Below are 13,042 nucleotides of genomic sequence, written 5' to 3' on the forward strand. Positions count from 1 at the left end.
ATTGATGATGACGATGATGACGATGAAGGACGAGGAGGAGGAGGAGGAGGAGTTTGGATTTATACCCCACCTTTCTGTCCTGTAAGGAGACCCAAGCTGACTTACGAACCCCTTTCCCTTCCTCTCCCCACAACAGATACCTTGTGAGGTAGGTGGGGCCGAGAGAGTTCAGAGACAACTGTTACTAGCAGGTCACCCAGCAGGAATGTAGGAGTGCGGAAACACATCTGGTTCACCAGATAAGCCTCTGCCACTCAGGTGGAGGAGGGGGGAATCAATTCCAGTTCTCCAGATTAGAATCCACCTGCTCTCAACCACGACACCACACTGGCTCTCAACTGGGAGTACTTTAAAGGAGGTGCTATAGATATGGTCTTCCTTGGAGGTACTTGGATGGGAGACCCCCCAAGGAATACCAAGGTCATGATGCAGAGGCAGGCAATGGCATACCACCTCTGAATATCTCTTGCCTTCAAAACCCTATGGGTTTGCCATGAGTCAGCTGTGACTGTTTGACACTTTACATACATACAGAGAGAGAGAGACCTGGCCTTCAATGTTGCATTGCCTCAGGGGTGTAACGAGGCAGCCCTGGGCAAACTGTAGCCCTGGGCAAAACCTGAGTTGGATGCCCCCCCCCCATGGGCAGCCACTCCACCACGACCAAATTTCTTTTTGCACCAGGACACTGGTGCCTGCAGGGGGTGCATTTTTAGACATATCAGCACCAAAATTTCAGCATATCATCAGGAGACTGTCCTCATGCTACTCCACAAGTCTGGTGAGGTTTGGTTCAGGGAGTCCAAAGTTATGGACTCCCTGCAAAGGCAGGTTCCCATCCCCATTAGTTTCCTCCCAATGGGAGTTTATTAGGAGATGGGGCTACAGTTTTGAGGGTCCATAACTTTGACCCCCCCCTGAACCAAACTGCACCAAATCCTTGGGGGGTGCCTTTATCCCCAGATGATGGACCCTGAAATTTTTGAAAAAGTGCCGATGACATCCTTTCAAAAATGCACCCCCTGCAGTGAACATCCTGAGAAATTCTGCCCTGTGAATCTTTGTTCTTGCATTGAGCTTTTCTGCATTGCTTTGTCACAATGGGGGTTGCAGGCTGTGGGGGCACATTTCTGAAGCAGAGTCTCTAAAACTTTCAGGGTCTCATCAGGAGATCTGCCCTCTAATGATAAACCCCCCCATGTTTGGTGCAGTTTGTCTCTAGGGGGCCAAAGTTATGGACCCTAAAACTGTAGCCCTCCATCTCCTATTAGCTCCTCATTGGAAATGGCAATGGGGGATAGCTGCAGACCCCTTTGGGGAGTCCATAACTTTGGACTCCCTGAGCCAAACCTCACCAAACTTGGGGGGTAGCATAAGGACAGTCTCCTGATAATACACTGAAATATTGGTGCCGCTAGCCTAAAAACTGCGCCCCCTGCAGGCCAAAAATGGAAAACCACTAAAATACCCAAAAATGAACCCAGCATTTTGATGCCCCCCCCCACAAGGTGATGCCCTGGGCAGCTGCCCACCTTGCCCAATGGGCATTACACCAGTGCCCCAGCATGTGACTGAATTGTAACATGCATCCTCAGAGAACTGTGTCTGTCTGGATGATGGGAGTGGGGGGGGGAACAGCTGATTTATCCCAGTGGTCCATCTAGTCCAGACACAGTTTTGTTTTGTATAAGGGCCAGCCAGCTGCCTTCTGGATATATGGACCACCAGGACCTTTGGCACCAGGAACAGGGAAGGCAGATTAACCAGTTCCCCGATTCCAGCTGTTTCCACTGAAAAATGCCCCCCCCTCAAGGGCTTGCTCACTCGAAAATGCCCCTACTCCAGTAGGGAGAAACTGCTCTGTGGCCAGTAGGAGAAATATGAGTCTACTTTTTCCCTAACTTTTTTCCTCCAAAGAGAGCTGGATGGGCAACTGTGGTGTATCACCAATGGGTAACACCACCAAATCCCTTCCTAGAGCCTTTCCTAGAGCAATAGACTGACATATTAACACCCCTTCCCCTTCTTTTATTTTGCAGCTAAATTGTAATGGGAGGGGTAATCAAAGATTGTAAATGTGTAATTTAAATTTTTGGCCTTAAAAGACAGGACATTTCTCAGAGGTGTGGAACCACAAGGACAGGGTGCGTGCGATTGCACCGGGTGCTCACCCAAAGGTGGTTTGCTTGTTTTGTATTTTTTTAGTGTTTTTCAGTTTTAGCCTGCAGGGGGGTGTGAAGTGAGTTGGGGCAGCACCACAACCTCAGGATTTCCAGGAGACTTCTTTCTGAGGATACCACTCCTGTTAGGTGGGAGGTTTGGTTCAAAGCGTTCAGTTATGGATCCTCAAAGGGTGTTCCCCATCCCCCATTGTTTCCAATGGGAGCCACAGGAGATGGGCTACACCTTTGAGAGTCCATAACTTTGGGACACCCTGAACCAAACTCTCACCTCAAACCTGGGTGGTATCATTACCCATAGCCTGCTAAAAGCATTCCGAAATTTAAAAGACAATGTCCAAGAATGCCCTCCCCAAGAACATCCTGAAATTTTGCCCAAGTAAGAATCTTTTTATTCTGCATTGAGTTTCGGCACAAGCTGTCAATGGGGGGCTGGTGGGTTGGGGCAGGCCACTTCTTAAAGGCACAGTCTCAAAACTTTCAGGGTCTCATCAGGAGAGTTCCCTAATGATATCCCCCAAGTTTGGTGCAGCTTGGGTTCTAGGGGCCAAAAGCCGGTGGACCTCAAAACTGTAGCCCCTATCTTCCTATTAGCTCCCATTGCTCACTGGGAGATAGGGAGGCCCCTTTGGGGAGTCCATAACTTTGTACTCCCTGAACCAAACCTCACCAAACGTGGGGGGTAGCATAAGTATAGTCTCCTGATGATATGCTGCAATTTTGTGCCACCAGCCTCTGAAAACCGTGCCCCTGCAGGCCAAAATGGAAACCACTAAAATACCTCCAAAACCAACTCCACAATTTCGATGCCTCACAAGTTGTGATGCCCTGGGCAGCCGCCCACTCTGTCTAATACCGGCATTACACCAGTGCATTGCCTACATCTTCTGTCCAGCCATTATTTAGAGCAGCAGCTGGTCAGTGGGGCATGGGCCGGAGTTCTGAGACCAGGTGTACTCCATTAGAAGTAACAGACTTTTAAAATGTAAAGGTCCCATGTGCTACTCATCAGCTGGGGGAGAGAATAAAGCTGAAACGGGTCCAGAGGAGGGCAACCAAAACGGTAAAAGGTCTGGAAGCCATGCCCTACAAGGAGAGACTTAGAGAGCTGGGTATGTTTGGTTTGGTGAAATGAAGGTGAAGAGGTTTAGATATTTGAAGGGAGGTCATGTTGGTGAGGGAGCAAGCTTGTTTTCTGCAGCTCCAGAGACCAGGACCAGGAGTCATGGGTTCAAGGTGAAGGAAAAGAGATTCCACCTACCTAAACATCAGGACAAACTTCCTGACAGTCAGGGCTGTCCAACAGTAGAATGCACTACCTCGGAGGGTGGTGGAGTCTCCTCCTTTGGAGGTTTTTAAAGAGAGGCTGGATGGCCATCTGTGGGGAGTGCCCTCATTATGTGTTCGGCATTGCAGGGGGTTGGACTTGATGGCCCTTGGGGTCTCTTCCAACTCTACGATTCTATGAAATCAGCTATCCACACAGTACCACAAGATTAGTGCACTGGGCTGGATTGTTGCTGCCTCAGTTTTCTTCAAGGGTTTTTTTTTAAAAAAATGTCTAGTTTCAAAGCCCAGAGGGGCAACTGAAGCTGAGTTGTAGACATGTTTGACCCCCAGAGAAAGGTAAAATAGGTTAGTGATATCTTCTGCAGATAGCCAGATGGAACTGTAGCCCATTCACCCACCAGAAGTTTCCAATGAACAGGATTCATCTCGGGTTTTTCATGTCTAATGTATTAATGGATACAGGATATAGAGACATTAGTCAAGTGGAAGAGAACTTCCCCCCGTTGGCCCTTCCAGTTAAAATATCCCCCCACCAAAGCACACAGTGAAAACGAGAGAGACCGCAACAGGAAAAATATCAATGGAATTTGACGTTCCTTCCCTCATTAAGAGTGAAAGAAAAATCTGAAGAAGTAACTTTTTAAGATAGATTTTAGATCAATGAAACCCCTCTAGGAATTTTCTGCAACTTTCATGTGCTTTTTCATTTCTTTTCAAGAATGATTCTTCTACGGCACCAAACTGAGCCAACTGGATTTTTTTTTCCAGCTCCCAAACAATATTTTCAGCATTAAAAAGGTTGCCTCGTAATTCTGTGCAAAATAAGCCCACTGAAATAAATCAGGCCGATTTGCAGCGGATTGGGCTGTTTTGTATAATTTCTTTCTCTTTGGAAGGTTCGAGTTGGACTCACAATGTGTTAACAGGAAAAAAAACGTAATTTAGTTTGATATTTTCTCTTGGTGATTGTTAATACCTTTGAGCAGTTGCGTTGCATGTTATGTAGCATAGATTTGAAGTGAAAATTTGGAATAAGTAAGGAGCAAAATATCTTATATCTGTGAAGGAACACTGCTCTGAATGCAAACACAACTGTCCCCTGTGTTACACCCAGAAAGATTTTTATTATTGGATATGACTGTAAGCTGACGGTTGAGCACCGTAATGATATCCATGTATCTGGTCTCCCTTCCCCTTCCTTTCTCCCTTTCCTCCTTTCTTTTCCTTAATGTGCATAGTGTGATGTTAATTCTTTTATGGGGGGATTTGTTGAAATTGCATTCACTGTCCCTTTGTAAAGAATTACATAGCACCAAAGTTATGGGAAAATAATGTTTTATTGGATGTTTTAGCTCTGTATTAATATATATGAAGTATAAACCTTTATTAGGGCATATAGAATCCATATAAATGTTTCTTGCAACATTGTCTCAAACAAGTATCCCAGTAAGCATGAGAACCATCACAGGTAATCATCATTTCTAAAGTTTTATAAGGAACCTTAGCTACAAAAGTTAAAATCTCGGAGGCGGAATTGTTAAGTAGAAACGTAATCTTCCCCACAGCAGAGTATTCATTAAAGATTACAGGACAAAGAGCAAAAAGTCTGGTCCTAGATCCCTCATATTTGGGGCAGTCGAGCAATATATGTTCCATATTAATTACTGTTGTAAGCTGCCCTGAGCCCATATGATAAACAGAGGTCTATAAGTTGAGTAAAATAAAATAAATTAATAACTTGTGTGCAAATTTAAGTCTGTCTCCCTCCCTCCCTCCCTCCCTCCCTCCCTCCCTCCCTCCCTCCCTCCCTCCCTCCCTTCCTCCCTTCCTTCCTTCCTTCCTTCCTTCCTTCCTTCCTTCCTTCCTTCCTTCCTTCCTTCCTTCCTTCCTTCCTTCCTTCCTTCCTTGATGGCATATCTGGGGCTCCTTCCACACATATAGAATAATGCACATTCAGTTGGAGCAAACCTCCAATGTAATTCCTTAATAATTTTTTTTCTGGACTCTTCCGGCGACATGTAGACACATTGCACTTTCTAACCACCTCACTAATTTTGTTTGCAACTGGATTTTGCTGTTCTGCACAGCCACCCAGCTGCTAAAGTGCATTTACCACAGAATGAAAGCAGACATTTTGCATATGCAGAACAGTGCCTCTGAGAAGTTTCATGAATGATGTACCAATTGGTTCAGCATGTTGCAGAGCCCCATCTGGACTCGATGACTTAGTCTCCCACCTGTTTTAAACACCTGAGGATTGAACCAGCGTAGCCAGGGGAACTCCACCTGGAGACGTCTCCTGTTGCACCGTGCCCATCCCAACTTTGTCCTGGAATGCCACACCACATATCTCCAAAATGGCCTGGCCACAAACATGCTCTGGCTAAGGTTTGCCACCCAGCCCCCCAAAGTCACTTGTGCCTCAGAACCAACTGCTTTTGCTGCCCCTGCCCATAACAGGTGAGAAAGTTCTTCCAGCCTCCTGCCCTGAAAGAATGACCCAACTGTCAAGGGCCATGTCTCAAGATAGCCATGACCTGCCCCACAACAGGTGAGTTATAAAACCATGGCTTGTGAGGAAGCCAGCAAGCTCGGGTGTGGTGAAGGAGCCTTTGATGGACGGCAGAAGAGGAAGAGAGACATGCAGAGAAAATCTTGCGTGAGAGTCATCCTACAGGTCTCTCCACTACCACCATCACATGAAAGCTATTGTTCCTCCGGGAACTCATTAAGGAACTCTGGCTTGGCCTTTATTTTCATACTCTGTTAAGGAACTCTTGTGTTAGTCATCCTTCATGCCTTGATGTTCACTTGTCTGAGGATGGTGTCAGACTCAGCAACTAGATGACCTAATAGATAATTCCTAGAAAAAGGTTCTAATCATCAATACACATTGGTTTTAAAGGGGGCCTTTTAACCCCGTGAAAAGGTCTTACATTAGTTATTTGAAGAAACATGGACAGGGGTTTCAGCTAGTGCCACTATCACACCACTCTGGAGAAAGGGGAACAATGGAAGAAGAAGAAGAGGAAGAGTTTGGATTTATATCCCCCCTTTCTCTCCTGCAGGAGACTCAAAGAACTTACAATCTCCTTGCCCTTCCCCCCCTCACAACAAACACCCTGTGAGGTGGGTGGGGCTGGAGAGAGCTCCGGCAAGCCAGGACTAGGCCCTGCTGGGTCACCTAGAAGGGTGTGTGGGAGTGCACAGGCTAATCTGAATTCCCCTTGTGATAAGCCTGCATTGGCTCAGGGCGGCAGAGCTGGGATTCAAACCCGGTTCCTCCAGATTAGATACACGAGCTCTTAACCTCCTACGCCACTGCTGCTCATGGGCTGCCATGATTTCTCCCCACCAGCATTCCAACAACTTGTGTGACATCACATCTGGGTTTCCCAGAAGTCATGTCAGTCGCCTTCAAGGAAATCACTGAAAACTGGGGTTTTACCATTGAGTTTTCAGCAGTTTCTAGAGAGGTGTGACGGCACTTCCAGGCTTTCCCAGAAGTGATATCATGCTGTTGCTGACAGCTGTCCCCCCACAGCATCTCCACCTCCCACCTGGTCTCCTACCATTTGCCAGATGGGCCTGGCAGCTCTAATGGATCCTTGCATCCATGTGATCATTTGTATATTTCCTTGCAGAACTCAAGGCCATGTATATGGAGTTTCCAGAAAGTCTCTCTTCCAGCTATTGAACAGAGACCTAACGAAACCAACTTGCAGGACTATGAGCAAATGTCCATATTGTGTTGCTTTTACGAAGGACTTGCTGCTGGTGCGCATGCATTGAGATCAAGAGGTGTCATGCCCCTTGCTTCTTCTTGCACACATGTTAGAGTAATGGAAAGGCGGTGAAATGATCATTCAGTGGGCCAGAAGCTTCCATGTTAGCAACTGTCCGGCTCCTCCCCTTACTGTCACCTGACTTCCTGCTTGCAAAAATAGCTGAAGACCACTGTGTTGGTTCATGGATTTAATATGCTTTGTTTTATGCAAACATATTTTCAGTTTCCATCACGTGCATTTGGTAGAAGTGTAGTCTTACACTACCTAACTTCTCTTTTGTGCAGCCTGGCTGGGAAAACAGGAAGATTCACTGGAGTAGGCCCAAAGATAAATGGACCTAGGAAACAGTGGTGGCGAATCTTATGTCAATGGCAGTGGCATTCCTGCCTAGGGACAGAATTCTATATTCTCGGCGCCCCCCTACTAGCCTTCACGTGGGGGCAATGCCAACACTTCAGGGTCAGTTTCTGTGTGTTTTAAATTTTAAGTGTTTTTCACGTTCTGCCTGTAGGGCGAGAGCTTTGTTGTTAGCGGCAATGTAAAATTGTGGGTACCATCCAGAGACTGTCCTCGATGATACCACCCAAATTTGGTGATAAGTTTGGCTTGGGGAAGCTTGTGTGGACTCCACAAAGGGTGACCCCATCCCCATTGTTTTCAATGGGAGCCAACAGGAAATGGGGGTTACCCATTTGAGGGACCATGTAACTTTGGTCCCCTGAACATAACTTCACCTCAAACTTGGGTGGAATCATAAGAATAGTTAACAGATAGATACCCTCTGAAAATTTGGTGTCACTAGCTTTTAAAAAAAATACATCCCTTTCCAGGCAGGGCGCATCTAGGTAAATCCAACGCTCGGGACAAATCTCCCAGCTTGGTGTCCCCCCCCCCCGGGCCGGGCGCATGGCGGCCACCTCCCCCACCATGCATCTCAAACAATGATTTTGTACTCAGCCTCACAAAACACCTCCCACTCCCATCAAAAACATACATGGCCTCTCCTCCCCACCAACTCTTTCCTAATTTCCTAATCACAACAACCCTATGAGGTAGGCTTTGTTAGCCTGAGAAACACCAATGCCAGTGCAGTAAGTGGGTATTAAGCATGTAAATCTCTTCACAAATCACCCCCAGCAAAAACATTTATCAAACAAATGCTACAGCACTCACCTCACAAAAACACTCCTTGAAGTGGAATCCAACCCCAAACAGCATCACTTTCAATCAATGGTAAGTTAAACCAGGGAGCCTCAGATTCTTCTTTAAATCTACCTTTAAAGGGAGAATCTAACCTCGGGTTAAACAATGAGTGATGCTGTTTGGGGTGGATTCTCCCACAATCGAAACAGCATCACTTTTGAGGGTTGAGATTCAGATGAAACAAATACCAGATTCGGCTGGAATCTGGGCAAATTTAGCACATTCGACAAAAAAAATTGTCCGGGACATGTTCTGCCCAAATATGAGCAATGTAATGCAAGGTATTTGGGTTTTGGAGGGCATTTTGGTAGTTTGATTGGTTTCAGGAGATGACTTTAAAGCTAAGTGGCACTGAAAATTTCAGGGCATTATTCAGAGATTGCCCTAATGATACCACCTGAGTTTATGATGCTTTGTTCAGGGTCAGCAAAGCTATCAACGCTCCAGTCGGAATGATCTTCTATCCTCATTGTTTTCAATGGAGCTAATACATCTCCCAGATGGGGCTACCCATTTGAGGGACTATAATCTTGGTCCCCTGAACATAACTTAATTAAACATGTAAGTGGCATCATAAGAATAATTAATAGATGACAAATTCCCCCAGTTTGCGCCATTAGCTTTAAAAAAATACATCTCCTTCCAGGCAAATTCCCTAGAAATTTGCCTAAGATTCTTTTGTTATGCAGTGACTTTGCTCCATTGTAGCTAATGAGGGACTTCTGAGGCAGGCTGCACATTTTTTTGAAGATAGAGTGCAATCAGACTTTCAAGGTGGCTCCAAGAGGCTTCCTGGAGGTACAGCATCCAAGCTTGGTGAGCTTTGCTTCTGGAGTGGGGTGGGTGGAGTTGAGAGAGTTCTGAGAGAACCTGTAGCCCACAGGCAGCAGAGCTGGGGCACCGTGGTCAAGCCTTTGGGGCCCATGTACCGAACCCCCAGAAGCAAAAGGCCCCCAAACCTGGATGCTATTACCAGGAGGCACCCCTCCCCGAGCCACCCTGAAAGTCTGGCTCTATCTTAAAAAAAAATGCAGCCCAAGCTCACGACTCAGAAATCTCCCTATTGGCTGCCACACAGAGCAAAGTCACTGCAAAACAAAGAATCTTTGGCAATTCTCTTAAGTTGCCTGAAGAGGTGGTTTTAAAGCAGGACATTAAACTTTCTCAGGGTATCATCTGTTAACTATTCTCTGCGATGCTGTCTCCACGTTTGGTGAAGTTATGTTCAGGGGACTAAAAGTGCTATGGCCCCTCAAATGGGTAGCCCCTCATCTCAGGTTGGGCTCCCATTGAAAAAACAATGGGATGGGGCACCCCTTTGGGGTCCATAACTTTGTTTCTCCTTCCTGAACCAAACTTCACCAAATTTTGGGTGGTATCATCAGGACAGTCTCTGGATGGTAATTCTGCTGGAAATTTTGGTGCCGCTAGCCTTAAAAATGCGCCCTCTGCAGGCCGGAAACGTGAAAAAACACTTTAAAAAATTAAAACAATAATAAAAGACCCTGATAAAATGCTGGTGCCCCCCCCACGTGACCAAATGGGGGCGCCCGGGACATAGGGTACCCCTTCTGTCCCTAGGCAGGAACGCTTCACTGTCCTGAGCAGCGCCTGTAACAAAGTTGGGGCTCGTCCGGATTTTCTGAACTCTAACCGGGAGAACCGTATTGTTTCTGAGGAACCGAATTCTGACTGGCGGAGGTAGTTCTAAGAACGGCAGTGGTTGCAGTGGTTCGAGATCGGAGGTCTCGCTTTGGTCGGAGGTTGTGGATCGCTTCTCTGCAGGACAGGTGAGATAGACTCTGCTATGGGAAAAGGGGACGGAGATCCCAGAGAGAGAGAGAGAGAGAGAGAGATACTCTTCCTCGTGGGGAGCCTAAGCAAAGAAGGAAACTGAGGGCCTCGGCGCTAAGGGGTTAAATGGGTCCGGGAAGGACAAGAAAGAACTCCAGGCCAGGTTTAAAACCCAGCGTGTCCTTAGGCCCAGGAATTTGGCAAAACGGTTTTTGGTCCGGGAAGGACGGGAACAGAAGCTCCAGGGTCAGAGATTAGCGAAAGCAGAGTTGGTTAGAAAATGGGAGCCTGTGGGTCTAGCGATGGAAGCCCCAAGTCTCTCCTCGAATCCACCCCTGCTGGCTTAAGGCCCTGTAATAACTGGGATGAAGCTCAGCCGCGAAGCCCCCCCGTGTCTAAGAGAAAGTTGGAGTCGTGGTGCAGGGCTTAATGGGACCACTACACTCTTGTCCGCCGCTCTTGGGCAGCAACGGCTGGTCATGGCTGGCCAGTCCTCCAGAACTTCTGTATCAGGTCCTGAGGAGTAATTGGGCTGGGCAAACAAGCTTGGCATTGGGAGGACCTTTATGGAGGCTGGCAGAAACCCAAGAGTTATGCCTGTGTTCAGGGAACCAAGATTATGTTAGTGCGGTGTTTCTGTAGTCGCCCCTGCCCGTAGCTTAATAGTCATCCTCTATGGATATCCTGCCCCTCCCCTGGGATGATCTATTGGATTTCCCAGTAGCTAAGCGATGGCCTCAACCCCCACCCACCAGTGTGGCTAGGAAACGCGGAAGCCCCTCTAGCATTTGGACAGCAGGCTGGTCGCTTCCCCTCAAGATGCAGCTGGGATAGCGCTTCTCGGTGGTGGTGCCCTTCCTCCGCCTCCCTCAGATGGGGACGCCCCTCCTCTTCTTCTGGCTCCACAGCCTTCACGCCGCACCCAACCTTCCTCGAGGAGCGCCTCCCGGCCCCTCATCCCCGCACCTCGGACCTCGGTTCCTCCGGACTTCCTCCCACGGGACCCCCAGCACACCGCGATTTGGCTATCGCCCAGATGCTGGACGACTTAATGGCCTCCCCAAGTTCAAAAGTTTGCAGTCTGCCCTCAGGAGTTCCCCCCCGGTCTGGCTCCAGCCTGGTCTTCCCCATACCGTCAGTGCCTTCCCTCCCCCACTCGAGGATGGTCGAGATCCCCGCTTCCCCGGCCCACGCTCACGCAGCTCATGAGCCCAGAATGGCAGGCCGCCACCCGCCAGGGGAGCATGCCCCTCCCGACCGCCTTCCAGGTGGTGGGGGTTAAACCAAAGGTGCAGTGGCGCATCAGCGGTTTGCTTTCCATCCGCATTCTCAGATGGGAATGACTCCCAACCGGCGAGCGCCCCGCCCCTTTATCGCCCATGTCCCCTTTACTGCCTTCGACCTTCAGGGAGTAATAATTGGAAGGAGAGTACGCTCCCATACACCGCTGGATCCCCTTAGCAATGACCCACCTGGTAGAACTACCATTTTGTGACTCACTCTGCCCACTTTGCGGATATTCAACAACTGCTACGACTACCCTTTGACCGGGAGGAGAGGGTTTTGCTATGCAGTAAAGCTGCACCGAATCGGCTTCTGTACCCAATATGTAGATGACCATCAGGAAGGAGCGCACTCTCGCCACGCTGGCTGAGGGTGTTCCCTCCCAGTTGTAGACCCAGGGTGGAGCGATGAACAGAGAGGCAGACCGGGATAAATTGGGGAACTATCGGCTTTATACCTTGGAAAGTCTTCCTGGGAAATGGCCCCCACGCCATGATCTGTCCAAACTCCACCAGCTGGCTCATCAGAATAAGGATTTCGAGTCACCAGCCTTTTATGGAACGCATGCGCTCAGCGAAAAGTCAGAAATGGACACGTGGGTGGATCCCTGCTGACCCTAAGCTTACACCACCCTAATCAATAGCGTGTTCATCGGGAGGGAGTGCCTCCGGATATTAGAAAGAGGTTGGAATCGATCCCGGATAATACCCTTAAGGATCCGGGCTGATCTCCTAAAAAAATGGCCATTAACAATACTGTGTATTTTGGAGCGGTAGCGAGATGGCAAGAATGTAAGGAGAGGGTGAAGGAGAATCAGCCACCGCCAGCCAGTGCGGGAGCCTTTACAGGCAGCCGCGGGCACTGCTAACCGGGACTCCTGGTTTTGAATCGCCCTAAGGGAAGGTTCCCAGGACTTCCCATATGCCTTCAACAACCCCCGCCTTGGAGCAGATTCAGGAGGTTCTGCTGAGGGAAGTAGTGGTGCTCCCACGGCCACCGCTGGTGGGAATCGGAGACTTTGGTGTGGAACTCGGGTTACCAGGGACTCCTCCTCCCCAGCCCGGCCACCAGCCTCCACGCAACGTTTCCTTTGGATAGAGAGATCAGTGCAGCTATTGAGCTGGCCAACATGAAGCCACTGAAGCTAATGGCAGTGTGCTGCCAGGGTGGGAGCTCGGAGGGCCGCCAGCCGGGCAGGGCAGCGCGGGGGAGCGATGCCACCGACGGCCTCAGCCCCGGGTTTCACAGGCCTCAGTCCCCTATAATACTTTGACCCCCCAGTTCCTGGCCTCCCGCTGGCACTCTCCACTCAGGGACAGCTCGGGTCCCTTTCTACAGGAACGGGAGCCCCTAGCTTCAACGCTGGGCATCCGGACCTGGAGACCGGAGCAACAGGCAGGCTCTGGGATCTTTTAGTTTTTTGAACGAACTGCCAGCTCTCCCCCCCTGCCCTCGGGTTGGAGTAGCACCCGGTGGCTTAGCATGGCTTCCTTTACTATGTCC

Source organism: Sphaerodactylus townsendi, linkage group LG15, assembly GCF_021028975.2.
Source record: "Sphaerodactylus townsendi isolate TG3544 linkage group LG15, MPM_Stown_v2.3, whole genome shotgun sequence".
NCBI classification, from domain to species: domain Eukaryota; kingdom Metazoa; phylum Chordata; class Lepidosauria; order Squamata; family Sphaerodactylidae; genus Sphaerodactylus; species Sphaerodactylus townsendi.